This window comes from Schistocerca gregaria, unplaced genomic scaffold (genome assembly GCF_023897955.1).
Source record: "Schistocerca gregaria isolate iqSchGreg1 unplaced genomic scaffold, iqSchGreg1.2 ptg000945l, whole genome shotgun sequence".
NCBI lineage: Eukaryota > Metazoa > Arthropoda > Insecta > Orthoptera > Acrididae > Schistocerca > Schistocerca gregaria.
This window is the reverse complement of record NW_026062298.1, coordinates 167113-187319: the sequence shown is the minus strand read 5'-3', so window position 1 is coordinate 187319 and position 20207 is coordinate 167113. Positions and strand designations below refer to the sequence as shown.

Below are 20207 nucleotides of genomic sequence, written 5' to 3'. Positions count from 1 at the left end.
AAGAGGGCGGATAAGCGTAAAGTAAGCCTCTTTAATAGACCTGTTGAGTTTTCTAAGAGTTGTATCAATAAATTGCAGTCTTTGGTTTGCTTTCCCAACAACATTACCTATGTGATCGTTCCAATTTAAGTCATTCGTAATGGTAGTCCCTAAGTATTTACTTGAATTTACATCCTTTAAATTCCCGTTACACGATAAATCATGCAAATCTAGAGGATTTCATTTAGTACTCATCTGGATGACTTCATACTATTAGTTATTTAGAGTCAATCGTCAGTTTTTTCCTGCAATAAACAACAAATTTGACAATGTTTCAGACCAGGCCACATTCAACCTTACATTGATAGTTTCTTGGGGTCACTCTCAAAGAAACTTCTTCCGGATTCAGACTACATAACCATTAATGACTGGTATAAGCTCTCTTCTCCTTCAATTGATCGGTTCAATAAATTAATTGAGTTTTAAGTGATATTCTGCAGTTTTCATGGGCGACATATTGCTAAGTGTGACGGACTCATGCAAAAGATAATTTCTACTATATCTTCAAAGAGTACCGAAATACATCACAAAATGGTTTCTCTCTACGTAAGACCAAGAACCTTCTTTTGAAAAAGGCATATGTACACACAATCTAAAACAGGGTACTTATAAAATCCCCATGAAGTAAAATCTTTAGTGAGTTGCTTTGTGATCTTCCTGAATTACAGTGTGTTCTAGCTCTTAATTTTAAGTCTTTCAAGGTGGGTGTTACTGTGACATGGAGGTGTTCATTTATTATAATTTTAGATTCAAGCGATGCTTAATAATGTGCATCAGTACCGCGGTAGAACAGTATACCTGCTGACGTCATTCGCGTTAGCCAGTAGCAGCAGGACGCGCCGGAATGGCCTATCTGATTGGCTCTAGATCCCTTGACCCTTACATTTGTCCTCTAGCCAGTCTTGCTTCGCCATTTCGCACTTCCTGTTAACTTGATTTTTTAAACGTTTGTATTCCGTTTCGCCTGCTCCATTCGCTGCGTTATTATATTTTCTCCTTTCATCAATTAAACTGAATGTATCTCGTGTTATCCAAGGATTTCTACTGGGCATTATCTCTTTACCTATCTGATCCTCTGCTGCCTGGTCACTATTTCATCTCTTAAAGCTACGCGTTCGTCTTCTGCTGTGTTCTTTTCCCCTGTTCTAGTCAACCGTTGCTTAATGCTGCCTCTGAGACTTATAGCAACCTCTGGTTCTGTTAACTTATTGTAATCGCCCTGTTAAATTGCTAGAAACGTAGTCAGCCGGTGTCGCAATTTTGAAATAAGAATTAGTACGAACATCGCATAGTAAATGTCTCGCGTGAAGCGCCGTTGCGACATAGGCAGAGGTCAATTGTGGAAACTAAACCACTGAATATTAAAAGTAACGTTATTAAGGACTGACTACATAAAACAAAAGGACACGAACTTTCGCGAGTGAGTGCTTCAAAATAAGAATTAATACTGTAAAGGAAATGGGTCATAAGTATAGTTACTTTGGTACATACTCAGTTGTACGCGAACGCACGATCGGGATAGAGGCACGTATATTCTAGGTACCATCATTCCCCGTGGTGTACGTAAGAAGAATTGTGGTTAAAATGCATCTATTCGCTTGAGTAAGAAAATGATCGGACTTCGTAATTAAATGAAAAGAAAGTCTGCATGTTCTGAATGTCGCGGCAAATATGACCTAAATATTGAAATTGGGCACGAAGGGAAAGGCATAAACACATTCACGTACCTCTATAGTTACATAGTTGAGCAGCGCCGTCATGAAGATCGTCACCTGCTTCTAAAGTCTCCATCCAAAATTAAATTAATAATAATTGCAGGAGTTGGGATCCATGGTATCGTAAATGAGAAACTCATATTGTTTCAGAAGTTGCTTTCATTATTTACCACAATTTCACTTGACAATACCGAGCACTTCGTTTATACGTCTAATTACCAGGACATAAGAACAACGAATGGTAACTGTTACTAAAACTAATAAACGAAGAGCGTAAATCTTCTTTTGTCCCCCAGTGTTAAATCCTTTTCAAATTAATCTTTGGTATGAGTGTTGAATAATTAATCATCTGTACATCAGTAATAAAAAATTATTAATTTTCTTTATGTTATTCACGTCCCATCACCTTAATTTCCTGTCTTCTTCCAATTTCTTCAGTTTTAATCAGCATTTCATAACCAATAAAATGCTCGAGTGCACATCTGCACCTGGAAAAATCTTGCAATTTAATATTTGGCCCCTAGATCTCTGTCTTACTGTTATAGAATTAAAATGAAACCTTCCGATGTCTCCTTGTATATGCCCTTCTTTTGTGATTCTTAAATCAAGTGTCAACGATGATTAAGTTATACTGTGTGCAAAATTCTTCCAGCCAGCTTCCTCTTTCATTCCTTCCTCCCATTCCATATTCACCATCTATTCTTTCTTCGCTTCCTTTGCCTACTGGCAAAAACCAGTCCCCATCACAATTAAATCTTCGTCTTCTTTAGCTACCTGAATAATTTCTTTCATCTCATCATACATTTCTTCAATCTCATCATCATCATCATCATCCCCGGAGCTAGTTGGCATATAAACTTGTACTACAGTAGTAAGCATGGGCTTCGCGTCTATTTTGGCTATGGTAAAACGTTCACTATGATGTTCACTTTGGCTTACCTGCATTCCTATTTTCTTATTCATTATTAAACCCACTTCTGTAAAACAAAGTTATCTAATCCGCAAACTGAAGTCAAAACTGTATAATACGATCACAATGAAACATAAAGAAAAGTCGTTCTAGAAAATACTTTTAAATTCATCACTTTAATTCAAATGAACTGTAAATTTCAAAGTACTATTCCAAAACATCAAGGAAACCTACTCAAAAATTAATTCTACTTATCTTGCAACTAAAAATACTAAAATTATTCTTCGCCTTTTTACAAACTGAGCATCTATTCCATGGCGTTTCCCAAGTTTCATAAGTGTATCAGGCACTGAAAGTCATGTAATTAAAAACATTGAAAATAAGGAAGTCTGAAGATTGAGATTGGTGTTTTTAGTCCGGTTTCATCAATACGCAGCCAAACTGGTTAAAAAACCAAAATATCTGACCAGACTAAGGACAAAATGTTTCCAGACGTCCTGAAAGAGTCATTAAATGCTCAAATGTTTTGTGGAGAATAATCAGTTTTTGTTAACTTGTAAGATTGTGTGAACGTAGGAAACTGCGTGTACTCTAGTCAAGTAACCACCCCTAATTTCCATTTTAAAAATTCCAGCCAAATCCTAGATGTGAGGTGCTCTTATACGGAAACACGCAGAGTTCAGGTCAGTGAAGCGTAAACAAAAAAAAAAAAAAAAAAGTCGTTTCAGTCCCTCCTTCACGCAGAAAATTTCAAATCGTTAAACCTCCTGTCTCACGAGTAAGATATATAATGTCAATGATTAACTAACAGATATTAATGAAAAATTGAAAACCGTAAAAAGGAAACCTCTGTAGCAAACCTACGTTAATTTTTCGAAAGAAACAAGTGATTTTTGGAAGAAACGGAGACTTTCTCTTTTTAGGATTGACTTGTGTTTTGACATTCGATGTAGTAAAAGGTAGGTTGCCGAAATTCGTATGTTATATATTTTTATGGAACATAAGGTTAGGATTCATAAATATCGGGGTCTGAAATTATTGTAGTGAACCTTTTAGCATTACCGTATTGAATTTTTTTAATGATTTTATATTTTCCAGGTAGATGTATCACGGAATTGTGGTCAAGTTATTTGAAAGCGAAACGAACGATTGCTTATTGCGACGTGCCGCATATTATTCTCCACAGGTCGGACCTGAAGATCTATTTTTACGAAGTCCGATCGAATGTTTACTTTTTACATGGAATGCACAGTAGTGTTTTACGGTCAACGAGCCTTCAAACAGCTATTGTCGATCGTGCTCAATAACAACTAGGGTCTAATACACGGAAAGAATTTAAACCTTAAAGCCGTCGATGTTACAGACATAGTAACGACTCAGTATGCTGAAAGGTTTAATTAAATTTGCGTAGATATGCGTAAGGTTACTAGGCCCATCATGGCATCGCATTTGTAAAGTGTCTTTCCCGTGGCAAACTCATAACCATGCGCAGAATATTTCTTATTAATTTGAATATTTCTCTCAGTTTTACCTTCCAATAAGGAAAGAAACGTTGCGGTGGAAGATAGTGTGCCCTCTTCCCTACTAAAGTCGAATATCGCGTTGATTTAATTTCCTTCAGAGGTTAACTGAAACCATTTTCCATAGCCCAGCGAAGTACTACAGGTAACACCTCATCCATAACTTAATACGCTGCACAGTGCCAGAAACCAAGACTCTTCATATTAAAATATATATCCGGTATCGACAATCATGACTGGAAAGCCTGCCCTGAGAGTTCTCTACAAATTTGTAGATTGCGACATCTGCCTGATATCGAGATGTGATTCGTGTCGATTGCTGGTACGGAAGGCGCTAGGGTCGATTCACTTGGTGTCTGTGCAAGCGGTGGTACCCCATTAACTCTCACAGTGTTGACGTCGAGTGCCGCAGATCGGCCTTACGGTGCGAGGCTTTCGTTTCCGTGGAGAGTATGAGTAGTTATACCAGAGTTTAGAGTAAAATGTGAGTATTCTGGACTTGAGTTCCGGTTCTGGGTGTTTGGCCGCCTGCGGCGAATCTTTTTATTTTACTCCAGTTCGGCTACTTGCATGTTGATAACGAAATGGAGACTAGGACGACAGCTACGAAGGCGGTTGTCCGTATTCGGGGAGCAGTGCGTTCTGGGTCTGTATTTCTATGCTGCTTGCTGTCTGACTGCGGTGTTCTCGGTAAGTACGGATCATTCTTTGCTGATACGCCTCACAGCGCAGCTGTTAAAGAGTATTCCCTGTTTATCTGCGGTCAACGAAGAAGCCAATGCGTGATGTCAGTGCTTGCTGTGTTTAGCGAACTTTGGTTTACTTTCATTCCTTAGAGAATTTTCACTTAAACTTCGGAAAAAGGTGGAAAAATTTGTTGCTTCAGCATACTCCTTGTAGTGAAACTTGTTTTAATAACTGTTAATTCGGGATTTTTGACGGTTTGTGCAATAATTGCTTAGGGACATATAGCTTCGTAGTTGCGCTATGTTGTCAAATGTCGCAGAACTTTCATTGCATAGAATACTTACTGCAAAGATCAACCACAGTTAGCAACGGTGTTGGAAGACGAGCACAAAGGGTGTCCCGTAATTACAAGTAAATACTGGTGCATAACGCGTTGAGACGGTCACAGCTTCTACAAATTGCGTGGCTGATAGAACGTTTCAGTTTATGGCGGAGTAGTGGGTACACAAGGGTAGCGTGAAGATCCACCACCCCCGTACGCTGTGAAGTAAATTTCATTACCATTAATAAACGTAACTATATTTTTACCGCGCTGTGTAACTTGTCAAGCATAGATCGTGTTTGCGAGAGCTTTTAGACAAGAAACTTAACACGATGCGAGCAGTTATCGAAGTTTCGCCGCTCGTCTTCGGTGAAAATGGTTTTATTAGAATTTATCCCACTGTTTCGAGAATTTCCACGACTGTAGAAACTAAAAAGGTAAAAAGAAAGTCACTCTCAATAACCAAAAGGGGAGTGATCTCGCATCTTTCATGAAGAAATAGATGGGAATGTATTCAACCCACAACATAAGTGGAAGCCCAGTGAAATAAGTGAAATTAGTGGAATTAGAGGAATTCTCCGGTTCGTCTACGGACAAAGTGGGTTGTATGTTCTTAAGTTGTTTCAAGGAACTGCCGTAAGAGGACGAAGTATGGGGATAAATCTTCGCATCCGTGTGCCTCTTCCACTGTGAGGAAGCAGCATCAACAAAGTTCGTGTAATCAAGGTTTAAGAAAATTATTTCCTTTCGGAGACTTAGTGCGTCAATTGTTCATGGATTATTTTTGCACGATAAATCGTCATGTGGAACGAATCATTTTACATTCATATTGAAAATTTGTACTATAAACACCATTCCCAGAACGTTTTTGGACATTTATCGAGTTTAGGGGGACACCCATGAATTTTTTATAACGGATTATAGTCGCTTTGACTATGCTGATCACGAATGACATGTCATCAGTTTTGACACAGTAAAGCAAAGTTGTCATTTAATCAAAATGTAACAATGCGTAAAGATCATTAAAGTTAACCTGCAGCAAGCTAAATCTCAGCATTCGGACAAACGCGCCGGATGTGATCAAATTGTGAAATGGGTTTGATCCAAAGCGTTGCCGCCATAGAAACTCGGCCAAATATTTGGACAGCATATAGCGATGAGTACGAAACATGCGCTTGTTTCTTTCTGCCAAACGCTTTCAACAGGATTAGTAGTTGCGTGAATAATTGGTCAACGAAATGCATGGAATGATTAAGTCAAATGCTGGTAACCTACATTCTGGTCTGTTAACGCTCCCAACAAATCAGAAACAATAGAGGTCCCAGGCCGCACATATTGTTGTAGAATCGGCAGCAAAGTTGCAGCGTCTCTTCGAACTAAAGGAACGAGGAATCTTTCTCTGGTCTGTCGTATCCGCCGAATACCCACTGTTCCTTAACCTTGTCACCTCCATAGTATTGTCGGACAAAACAGCTTTCGTCGACCCAAACTGTAAGCCCTAGACCGCCTAAAAAATCGGTTCTTACACGAAACACTCGTGCCAAATGTCTGCAGAACTGTTTCCAATCAACAGCCGTATTAGCAGAGATTTGCAGTTAACGCGTCAAATTCCTGTTCATAGTTCGAAGCTACAGAAGTCATTTTGATAATGCATTCGATAGTAATGACTACCTGTGAAAAAAGAATCCTTGCGAATGGAAATCTTCCTGCAAATGCGTCTTACAGTACGCCCGTCGGCAGATAGCGTTTTAAGAACATTTTATTCGCACCGCCAAGGCATTGTCGATCTTCACAGAATCTCTCACGTTTCTGCAAACCATGACCGAAAGTCCTTTCAATAGCTGAATCACTATCACGGCAAACGTCGAACAAATTTGCCATACGAAATTCGGCCAAATCATTGAGAATTCTACTCGTTGAGAGTTCGAACAAACGCACAGAAGAAACACCGAACTAACATTTAAATACATTGTTGACTTTAATGTAAACTGAATGAGGCGATTTTATACAAGTGCTTTGATGTGCTACTCCAACAAAACAGGCGCTAAAATATTCTGTTAATCAGCTGTCAAATGTATCTTCTTCCCAATCTTGCACTTAAGCTCAATATTAACTTCGTCTCTTCGTTGTAATTTTGCAGTACTGTTACAAAAATGTGTTCATAACTGCAACGTCAGTTACCTCATCTGGAATCTGTATTACATCACTTTAACGTGCACTCGACTCTTCAGCAACTTCCGTTCCTCCTGGCAAAAAACATCCTCATTGCTCATATTCATTATTGTAACCAGGACTTTTACGACATTCTCTCACCTACACTTCTACCAACATGACAATGCATTCTATCCAGTAACTCACTCTTCTCGGATTGGTCAAAGTTAGTTCCTTGCATCGGGGTGATTGAATTTCAACGTCGATTGTCTTTCCTGCTCCATTGCGAATTTGCTGAGGCTGATCAATTTGAACATGGACCCGGACTGTGAACTGATGAATCGTTTGGGTGATCCATTACCATGACGTCAGTATTGCTGCTCCGAGTACGATCTGAAGAGGGAATTTCTGGGTTGTTGCTACGGCCTCGTCTGCTCTTCCTTCCTGCGACAAATATCTCTGCCTCATCAGCGGACAAGAACTTAAATCCAAGTACACCCTCGTAACGTGTTTCGTCATTAGCAACTGCTTGCACTCTTGCTGTTTATTTATATTTTCACCTTCAACTTATCCTTGGCCAAGAATTAATCCTACGTCAGCTTATCCATAGTTACGTAGCTTTACTCAGTTTAACCATCGCACTTTAAATAGCGGCCGTTTCAATTTACTCCATTCATCTATGCCACAGCACATTGTCTGTGGTCCTGTGTCAATAAGTAGTTCGTGATAGGTGCTGTATATCGCGGGAAAAACATCGAAGTCATTTTCGGACTCATTTTCGCTGGAACTAACAGGAAACAGTCCCTGGCAAGGGGCGGACGGAGTGGTGGCCCGTATATCCCCGTACTCGTGTAAATATCTCGCAGATTCTGTTCTTCGCATTACCTTTACTCTTGTTGCGACAATCTCTCCAAACCTGACCCTGCATCCCGCAATGATAGCAGATTCGATTCTCTTTGCAGTCATTAAGCTTGTGACCCATCTTTTTGCATCTGTAGCATTGTACTGCTGTGTTGAAAACTGCATTCTTGTCTCTGCATCTCATTCGGTCGTCTTAGTGGTTCAACGAAATAGACAGCCGATCATAAAGCTTCCTGAACCGTTGTACATCGTGTCAATCGAATAGCTTTGCTTACCCATTAATGAATGTGTCGAAGGCTCTCTGGTCAGCCTCGAACAACTGAATGCGATTTCCATCTTCTTCTAACTCGTGCGTTAGAGCGTTGTTTCGAATTGTCGGCAAACTGCTCGATAGATTCGTCTCGTCGCATTCGCAGACTGCAAAGCTGCTCTCTGTAAAAACTGATCGCACTTTTACGTTTAAATCTGTGAACAGTCGTTCTAAAGTCATTGTAATCTTGTTTTCACGCAAGTAGGCTCTGTGCTAATGAAATCTTGTGCTGCTCTTTGAATTCTTAATTTGGCAACCACTAGCTTACCGGAATCTGTCGATCCTAACAGGGCGGCACCTTCAAGTTTTCGTAAAAAAAACCACATTCACATCATCTTCGGGTTTCCCACTAGACACTGATGCTGATGGCAATAATAAATTTTTATTGTAGTTGTACCTGTACTGCATGAACCATCATTTGCCAAGTCTCTCTGAATGTTAGCTTTGCTTCTTTCTGCTTCTAACTGCCGAATCTTCTCGTGCCGTTCATAATGTGTTTGTAGATAGAAAACGTTACTGACTGGATTGCGACATTTCGTCTAATTAAACGCCAAAGAGTCGCTCAAATGTAGAATAAAAATCGATCACTGCCTTTCGTATTCTAGCCAAACTGGAGTAGACGAATCTGAGTTCCAGCGTTGATTGTCCCCACGTAGTTGAAATATGTTAATGTTGTTGCTGCTCCTCGAAGTTCACGTTGTGCTGCACATCTTCAGGACTGTAGATTTTCTATCATTATCCCCATGCAGTCAATTAGATAATGGAGGTAGTTTGTGTTGCCCAAGATGATGATTAGACGAAATAGTTGTCAGGATTTGTAAGCGGTGGGTCCTTGATGTACGGCAATATGCGAACACCGAGAAGGAAGTTTAAACAGTACTGTTAGTGAAGGCAGATTATAAAACAAGCACGCTACGCGTACCCATCGTCACTGTCCGACATCCTAACAGTGGCTAATGCGGTCATATCGAAAGGCTCCATGGTGAGCTACGAAAAGACACACTCGCGCCTGAGGCCGCGCTAGTTAATACCACGCGCTGTGGCCAGACAGCGGCTGGTGGCGTACTTAGCGTCGCACTGCGGCCGGATGTGCGTCTACTGACCAAGCAAACTGTCAGCATTCGAGATACGTCGGCTGGCGAGCACATGTTACGTACCGTACGGCTGCGCACAATCCGTAGACCCTTACAGGATTGTAAGGAAGTTCAGATTTAAACAGGCTGAACTTCAATCGTCGTTCATAGTATTGCCCACAAAACACTCGACTCAAAATAAGTGGTTACAGGCTCGGTAGTCCGTGCAGAATACAGTGGCCGGTAGATCGCAGATGGCAGGGCACGTGTGAGGAGAGCAGTAGTGGTGGAGGTTGAGGGCAGGCGCTGCAGGGGAAGTGCCGTTCTGATCTGAAACCTACGCTTACATTTATGTAAATACGAAGTTTGGCCCCTCCACACCCCCACTCGGGAGGTGACCGTTCAATAGGATCTGTCACCTGATTTGGTTCGTACGTAAAAATAACTTCGCTTTAAATGCAGCCTGGTTGTTGACCGTACGTAACGTCCAGAGAAACGCCATGAGTGGCGAGTATTGAGTAAAACCATCACATTTTACTGGTTTAGATTTTGAAATGAGCTTCTTTCCACAGTACCATCTAACATGTTATACAGACACGACTTAGAGAGAATTATGAAACAGTAGCTTAGTAAGTTAATGAAGTCACGAACTGAGGAAAAGCAAGGTCAGTAGCTTATGGAAAAGTACATGCTCAGTACAAAACATGTAACGTCTTAAGTTGCACAAAATCCGTAGCATTTCTTTTCACCAGCCATCGATTGCCCTGAAAAATTACATTCTTTCATCGACTGTAGTTAGTGGAACAACACGGCAATGTTTTGCATGATAATCGTAAGGCAAAATCCTCTGTGTATAATTTGCCAAAATCTCGTTTAGGTATCTCAAACCGTTTATGAAGTATGGGGAATGTCGTGGATATTTCACTCCGGCTTCATCGCTGGCGCGGTGCGATACCAAATGAGTGAGCTGCATCAAATAAATTTCCTCGAGTTTGGTGACAGGCGCCCGCTCAAGTCTCAAGAAAAGTTGAGTGCGTCAGGTAAGTTCCATGTGCAGTAACATTATGTAACATTCAATGAACACAAGATAGTTTTCATTGCTAACTCTGCGAATTTCGCGCGGTGTCTTGATTCCACGTAAATATGACAATAACTATGACCATCAATGGAATATTAGCATAAGCAGAGATAAAAGTAAAGAAATTTTTTGCCGAATGTTGTCTGTAAAGTCGTTTGAGAAAGATCGCAGGGCGTGTCTGGATTCCGTCATTGCAGCGTGTTACTGACCAGTCGAAAACGGGCGACTACGTTGGTCTACCTCTCCGAACAAATGAGTTAACACGCTCAGTGCTTTGGACAAAAGAAATCTGTGCTTATAGGTTTCATTCAGTTTTATTCATATTGGTATCCAATTCAACTCCTGTATTTAGTTTAACTCAGCGTTAGCTATATTCCACAGAATACGCAGTTCAGATATCAACTCCATAAGCTGCTCATCTGAGACAGAGCAGTGGTCAGCCGACATTTCTGATGACTTTCAATAATTAGGTAAGAAGAATTAACTACCCTGTTCCTGCCCGTACGCGAGAAACAAATACTGCATCCGTCGCCTAGTAATTCGCTACTGTTAGACCTCGCCCACTCTAACAGCCAAGCAAATCGCTGCGGCAGATTTAGAGACGGGCAAAACTTCTCAGAAATCGGATCAGAACTGGTCAAACACCGGGTAGAACTATTTCTTTTTCATGACTCACCGCTTTCACAAAATAAGTGAAAGGAAGTCACATCGCCTTTTTAAGTCGGGTCACTAAGCAAAAATTCTTATCTGGTTAGATCCTAGTTCTAAAGAACTTACAAAGAGGAGTAACAATTGCTACTGCCCTATTAATGGCGTGAGATTAGTTTGAAACATCGTGTGCTGTAAAAGTTACAAATGTTGCAAAATAATACTAAATATTTATCAAGTGATCCTTCTTATATTTGGATATTTTAATTGGAAAATTACAGTATATAAATTAAAACTGTAATTAGTATTTCTATATTAATTTAGTCAGTATTAACAGATGTGTATTCCAAAAAGGAATTTATAAATAAAATATGACCCTCTTCAGTCGATGTCTCTTCTCAGGGACATTAGTAGTGGTTTTAGAAATATTCGTTGACAGGGCACTAATGTTGCTCTGATGCATAACGCTTTAGGAACAAATTGATACAGCGTCGGCCACTGTATTTTTCTTGTTTCTCACCAGTTCACGGGATCGCCGTTTCGAGGTAAATATCCCTCCACTAAATATTTATCCGAGTCTACAATTGCAGCATTTTGCACGTGGTGCCTTTCTTGGTTTCACCAAACTCGTTCTAGGTTGCTCTGGCATTATAGTGGTAAATGGTTCAGAAATGAGCTGTGTTCTTGTTGAAAAACCAACGCTAACGTTTCTGTAATAGCCTTCGTGCTGAAAATCGTTGTTTGAATCGGAGGTCCAGTAACGTTGCCTGCGCAATTCGTTCCAGGAGATAACGCCAAAGCACTCAGATAACCCTTTAAGGAAATTACAAACCAGTAACTCGTTCTTGAGGACATTCTTTCTGTCCTTCCGATTTCAATTGTTCCGTTAATCGTCTTCAAAACGGTCACATTCAAAAACGAGAATCTTGCCATCACTTTGGTACCTGACTGTAACTTTCAAAATCAGTGAAGCCTGTTGCATCATCTACCAGGATGTATCTTCTAAGTTAAAGATGATAGATTTTTGACTGAAAACAGCGAGGCAAGAAACTGAATCGCAAATTGTCAATTTTCGTTTTTTTATCACTGAAGTCATTTCATAGTGCAGCGTATCATATGGTGTTGAAATGAAGCAAGTCGTTCTCCTACAAATGGTAGAAAAAGTAGTGCATTTTACTCTGTATGTTGGTGAAACCAAATAAGTCACTGACTTATTTCGATCCAACAGATGCTACTAGTTCCTACGCTCAGCCTGTTTTCCTTCGATAGTCTACATCCAATTCCTTTGTTGTGGCCCTAATAGTCGCTGTTAATGCTCTTTGCGCGGCAGTTTGTTGTACTACTATGGCTCAAAAAGAATACTACAGATGACTGCGGAATTAAGGTAAAGACAACCTCTGTAATTTCGAGAAGGCAGTGCTTTTGTACGAGCTATGTTCGAGGGAAAGCAATTAGAAAATTGCAGGTAAATACCAATCTTCCTTGCAACAACCATAGGAAACTATAGTTGTAAATATCAATATTACCAGAAATATCACTCTTCTATTATTAATTTCCTTCCAGATGCAGAATTCAATGTAATGCCTCAATTGACGTAATTCATCAGAATATTTTGGCGAAATTTCTTGGTCATCCTCTTTTACAAACTGAGGATTGTTTGTAAAAACTATGACATAACTCTGAATATCTATGAGTTTACAATCAACAGAGATGTAAATTAGTATAATGTTACTGCCTAGCCAGTGTTTCATGCACCGGATCTGAGGACGGCCACGTTTGCTCATTCTAATGCCAGCAGCTTGCAGTGTCGCCTGGTCCAAAACACTGTCATTTGCTATAAGACAATCACATTCTGCGTAATGGTAATTTTTAGTACTTTACTGTTACTTAGTTAAGTGTATTTATGATAAAAATAGAAAAATACGAATTTAGATATATAACAAACATCACACACATGATAAAGTGGCAGGAGGGATGTCAAGGAGTGGTAATCTAATGGAAGTGGAGGAAACCAAGGAGAGATTTAGGTGACAGATATCATGCTGTGGAGAGTTTCTTTACAATTGTGATTCTAAGATGTTGTACACATTCAAATTGCCCACAAGATGCACCAGGCACCCATTTTAATCTAATGTTTAGTGGTCATTATGGCTGGAATGAAATATGGGCTACCAGATCCATTTGGAGGACACAAACTATCAGGTTGGCCTGGTGAATGGAAGAGGTCAGCAAAAGTTAAATTTTGTGGCCAGACATGAATAGTCAAGGTGAGCCTACCTTCAGAAAGCATCAGACCTGGTTGTGAAGTTCTTATTTAGGATAATTTTGTTTGACCAGTAGTTCTTCAGGTGTGTTCAATACAAAATGACTTTTCATGGCTCATTTGATTCTCTATTTACATACAGTATAAAATGTATTATGATACAGGAGTCCAGCAGATACCGGTAGTACGCATACAAAATAAAGTTGGGATTGCAGACCTAGTTATGTAGAATTGGGAGAGACAAGGAAGTTGGGTTTGTTGTCCAGTCTACATTAATGTACATTAAAATCTGCATCACATAAGGAATTGTGAATCAGGTCGTAAGTATGACATCCATGTACGCATATAATCAAACCTGCAGCCCAGTAATTCCATCAATTCTAAAGATTTAGAACAGCGAACTAAGTCACACACAGAAACTGCATAACACAAAGAAAAAACTCCATTTGCAGAGTGAAGGTAGGTAAAAATGAGGTAGGTTAACTCCTTAGGAAACTAGAATTGGTGACATTCATCTGCAGGTTGTTTTCCGTGTCAGGCTAGTTAGACACCAGGTTAATTACAGAAATGAGGAAAAGATGTGAGGAATAAGTTACACACAGGGGCATATACTGTGAAATGTTGGCCAGACAGAGCACCTTTAGAATATGATCAAAGTAATATGTGGAGAGTACCAAAGTCAGTCTAGTTTAAGGTACCTATCTTGAAGGCCCTCACACTAATACGGGCATGCAGAATATTTTACAGAGCTGTAGGTGGTAGGGAAAGGTCAAATTTTAAATAAATATATTTACCGACAAACATGACTCGCTACTCAGAGAATAGAACAAATATACTGCAGTGAAGGAAAATAAGTAGGCATTAAAGTGCTATTTCGAAAAATAGCCACATAAAGAATGGCATATACATAACACACAAGATGGACATATTTTGCTCCATGTGTTTTATTGAGCTCAAATGACCCATCTTCTCACACATGGTTGTGGGACCTTGGCTTTTCAGTACAGACTGTTTTATACGGACAAGTGAACATTCGGCAGGTGACGTTTGAAGTGAGCATTGTATCAAAAATCTAGATGCCAGACATTGAATATTGGCCCCTATTGTGTCTGGGCCAGAGGTGGGAAAACTTCACACATTGGGCATGGGGCCTGAAGACAGCATAATATATCACCAAAACTGTTTCCTCAATAACAAAGCAATTTGGAAATGTAGATGGTTAAAAGGTGTTTGGTTTGACATTCTGTACATGGGAAAAGTTGTTCACAAATTGTAATGGATGCCACACAGTAGTGAAGTATTGAAAGACGAGGGGAATAGTGTTACGGGAGGGAGAGAGGACTGGAGCTTACCAATAATTCTATTGTCTGTACATTGAACAAAGAAGTTAAAAAAGATGAAAGGAAAACCTTGTCTGTGAATGTCAGATGGCAAAAGACTTGGAAGAGCAGTTGAACACAGTGGATAGTGTCTTTGAGAAATCATAAGATGAGCAAAATAAGTGTAATGGAATCTAGTCTAATTAAAGTGACTATGAGAGAATTACACATAAAGCAACATATTGTATAATAGGATGCCATGTAAATATGGTATTCTCCCTTGATCATATTTTAGAAAGCTGAATAAGATTTTAGATATTAAACCTAAAACTTTTACTGTAAAAGTTTTCTTATCAAATTCGTTGTACATGATCCAGAAGAGTTCATGAGAAATACCGATGTTTAGCAGTCTCCTGACTGGTTTGATGTGGCCCACTGTGAACTCCTCTATCCCCACTACTTCACCTCATAGTATAACACACCCAGTTATTTTCTGGACACATTCCAATCTCTGCCATCTCCTGAAATTATTACCTCTGTAGCTCCCTAAAGTATGGTGGAAGTTCCTTGTTGGCCTCTTAATGCATGCCCTTCCATTTTGTCCCTTCTTGTCACTGTTCCTGTGGTGAAACTCATTTCTTACATCAGTCCACTGAATTTTCGTCATTCTTCTGTAGAACCAGAGGCCAAATACTTATTTATTTTTCAAGTTTATCACAATATGTAATTGACTTTCAGATAATTCTGTGTTACAAAAGTGAAATTCCCCTCCCCTACTGCTTCACCCACTCCTCCAATAGGAGTTTTAGAACTTCAAACATTACTTTGTGTGCTTCCAGCATTATTTGATTACAGGTCTCTCAATAATTTGTTGAACTCCTAATTTTCATTGCATCATCTGTGTGTTCAAACTCTTCTTCTGTCATGTCATCAAACAGATCCTACTCCACATAGAAGCCTTAATGCACTCTTACCACATGCCAACTTATTCCTCTGAGTTCAACAGTGAAATTACTTTCACGTCATTTCACTTTGCCTTCTTTGCTTTCCTGTTTCACACAAGTGACTTACATTGATGTATTTGTTACATTGCACATTTTTGTAGTTCCTTACTTTATGAATCAATATCAGTATTTATTCTGTAACAAGTTCTTTTACAGTTACCTCGTGCATACTTAAATTTGTCAAACATCTGTGACTGCCTTTTTTCAGATAAATCCCTCCCTCTTCAACTGATCTGCGTGTTGCAGTATTCATTACCACACTATTTATTGCTTCAGATAACTTTAAACACACACCATTCTTCTCAGTACCCCACTTTCTTCACCACTAACAGTAATGATGAAGAGCAGACAGAGGCGTAAGAGAATAGTCAATAACTAACTTCTGGCATCAATGTATATCTGTTCCTGAGTATACCTTGCAATCCAATATCAGATTTTACAAAATGTCTCAATGATGTAATCCAGCTAGAATCTCCTCATGTCCCTCAGACTTTTCCAAATATACCACTTCCTCCAGTAATTTTAAAATAACATATTCATAATTAAGACTTATAGAACAACTGAATTTTTTCACTCATCACTTCTATTATCAAGCTCATTCTCTTAAACTCTGCCATGTATTACATTGCCTTTCACAGCTTTCCAGTCACTCATGATTATTAGATTTACATCTTCATTACATACACAATTTGTCAAACTTTTACTCCCTCTTCATCAGATTGTGACATTGGCAGATATACCTGAAACATAAGTGTTAGCTTTTTGGTGTAAATTTTGATGACAATCTTATTACTTAACTGTGCAGTGTACTGACCCACACATACACTCCCAAAATCTTTGTAAGCAGTTGCAGTGTGCACTGTGCAAGTCAGATGCAGCTAGAATGTAAACAATGGAGGTTCGTGCTTGTGGATGCACACAGCCTCTCATCCATGCACTCTGCTTTCCAGCTGACATACCACATACGGAGACTTGCACAGTAACAATGAGGTAACGCGCAAGTTAAGGTAAACATGACTGAGCTAGAGGTGCTTCATCCTGTATCTAAAAGATAAGTTCTGTTTTAGATTTAGTTTGTGTCCATCATTATAATGTGTTCTCTTGCAGGATTAGAACATTCAGTGACTTTCTCATGAGCAGAAATGTAGGGTAGAGACTTCCATCTTACCAGAAATGATTTTCTTCCTTTATCATTTCACAGACTGCAACTACATTAAGAGTGAACAATAAAATTTCCTCTTCAGATTTTCTAGCTTCCTTACCACATTGAATTTCTAGTTTTGTGAGTCAAAGCATGGAATGTCAGTAGTCACTGGATATCCATGTCTTGAAAGTTCATTTTATCCAGGGATCTTCAGTGCTGAGATATATCTTGAATGAAGAAATGTACCCTGTACTTGAATTACACAGCATCCGACTGAGGATGCCTTATTTGGTAATTTTTGATGGATTATAAAATCTAACTGTCCATGCCATGGTTTCATTTCTTTGACTTTTTGGAAAAATAAACAATTGCTAATTGCACTTTGAAATGCCGGACAGCATTATGTTTGTCAGAAAAAATGTAAAAATATTTGTCTGAATTGGTTGTGGACATTGTTTTGCGAAATATGTGTCTATCAATGGATTTGTTGATCAGTAATCATAGATCCTTGCATTTCCTAAATTCTCTTCAATATAGCAAACGTAAACCGTTTCATAAATTCGGATCCCATAATGTTGACATATGGCTTTTTTAATCCAGTTTCCTTCTATTGCAATGTTGACTGTAATACTCACTGAGTATACTAGCAATGAAACCCAACAGATCTTCTCCAATATGTAATTCTGAGATATCCATAACGCTCTGTGTATCTTGGGGAAATATGTGTGGACCTGGAGATCCTTCAAATTTATTATTGGTCCTCAGTAAATCATAGTCTGTCTTTGTCTGATTCGTCTGAGAGCTGGTATCAGATAAAGCTGTTTTCACATGCAACCTCTCCTCTGTTGCTGTTGTCTCAAGTCCTGAGACTGGTTTGATGCAGCTCTCCATGCTAATCCATCCTGTGCAACTTCATCTCCCAGTACTTACTGCATCCTACATCCTAGGTTGAGATAATACTGTGACAGACCTAGAAACAGGGTTTTGATGGATTGGGCAGGCTATGCACCTAGTTCTCGCATGATGATAATACCCCTGTGGATAGGTGATGGGGAATAGGAGTGTCAATGGGGTGATTAGCATCCTTCGGACATTGTGCGGTCATGGATGACTACTTCAGGAGGGGTGGGAAGGATGTCTCTCATTTCAGGTTACATGTTACTATGTCAACTATTTCAACACTGTGCCTGACCAGCTCAGCTCATACACAAAATGGCTTATATAAGGCATAACATAAGTGTACACCAGTGGCAGGCTCAATAGTGATCTACTTCTTATTCCACGTGTTTTGGAAGACAGTTTGATTACTGTGCTACAGTGCCCTCCTCCTCGACAAGACTTGGCCTCTTGGATCACTATAGGTAGGATATCATTACACTAAAATGACTGATCCTGTTGGCTGCCACAAATGGCTCCAGTCAGCTTTTTAAGGATTACTTTTGCCACCATGTTCCCGTAAACACTACTCATAGGGTCAATCCATGCCAAGTGGTCTAGAGGCTCCCACATGACCCTAATGGATTTTGATGAAATTTTACATGAACATTCACACATGTTCTCAGTGAACCCTGGTAAAGTTTGTTTCAGAAATTCAATACTTTTGGAGATACAACCACTTGTTTAAGACCATAGCACAGCTTTCTATAGTGCATCCTTGAATTTTCAGCAACTTTGTGATGAGATATCTCTGTATTTATTTGCATGAAACAAAACTTGGCCATCTTATACAACTTTTAGAGCTCCTTAAAGTAAAATACTAAGACAAGGATTTCTGAGCAATTTTCATATAGATAATTTGAAGCAAATTTGGGCAAAAAATAGCATGTTTTAAAAAATGCAATATCTAGTTTTTTATATCTCAAAAAGTAATTTTGGGATGTACATGACACTTTGCATACCATAACTCAGCAACACAAGGTCTTATAATATAAAATTTCATTCTCCTATTGCTTTCCATTATTTCACGCTCTCCCAATGGTAGTAACAACTGATTTATCAATTCTTTATCCAATTTTCTGCTTCAGTTAGCAACATCTCAGTTAAGATTCGCCATTTCTTCTGCAATTTTGTGTAACACACAGTTCAAATTCAGCTGGTGCAGTAAGAGCATATCCTTCTGCAAACATGATTTTTTTGTGCTGTAGCACTCACTTATTGCCTTCCTTATTCTACTTATTGTTTTATTACTTCAACTATATCATTCAGTCTGTCACACTCATCAGTGGTTCCAATGTTTCCACATGTCATCCTAACAGTGATCCCACCTCTACTTCTGGTATGTGGTATATTCCCCAAAGCCTAAGTCACCTCATCCCCCAAATCCTCCCATGTTTCCTCCTACACAGCCTAGAAACTCCTTCAAACATTCTGTGATGACATACCATCAGTTCCAAATTACTGAGGGCTTCTTCTATGTTACCTCATTCTATGTCTACCATGCATTAAATAACACCTGTATCACCCATTGATATACACATTTGTTGATGTTTTTTGGTGAACAGTGCTCACTGTCAACATGGTAATTCAGCAATGCTCCCACTGCAATGACAAGCCATAGCCCACTTAAGACTGGGTTTATCTTCTCTCCTGGCATAGCTCATCTGAGGACAGAGCATGTGTCTCTCATGCAAAAATCCACTGCTCCTGCACAGCAGGTAATCTTCCTTGTACCAAACATACAAAGAAAACTCTCTTACATCCTAGGTCTTCCCGTGTAGACCTACTATAGCTGTTGCAGTTAGAACTTCCTGCTCGCTACTCATTACTTGTTTCCCACTTTCTTTCTGGCTCAGCCCTCCAATTCTTGGGTTAATCTAAGGACTTGTCACAAGTTTCATATTTCCACATCCAGAATTCTCATAGACAAGTGCATTTTGAAAGTGACTGGTGACAGTTCCATAATCTGATATTGTCCTTGATACTGCATAAAAAGTAGTCTTACTATTTGCAGTGTGTGAATTCGATAGATTTCACATTGGCTGTCCTTGTCTTGGGGTGATCTTTCCTTGTGAGCCACTGCTCCCTCTTGTTCATACAGTGCCAGTCTATTTGCCTTAACCAAACTTTTCAATTCTTCTCTTGCCACCCTCACAAATGTGTTAACCTATTGTCCTTCTCTTGTTTTCCTATGCCGATAATTGAATGCATGTTATGACCATATACC

The 20207-nt window shown here is 39.3% G+C and overlaps 1 long non-coding RNA gene across 1 annotated transcript; it reads left to right on the top strand.

The window, feature by feature from the left end:
• Positions 1–4501: 4501 nt before the first annotated feature.
• Positions 4502–4922, top strand: LOC126325798 (uncharacterized). Its single transcript, XR_007560389.1, has 2 exons — positions 4502–4668; positions 4742–4922. It is a non-coding gene; the product is annotated as an uncharacterized LOC126325798 (long non-coding RNA).
• Positions 4923–20207: the final 15285 nt, after the last annotated feature.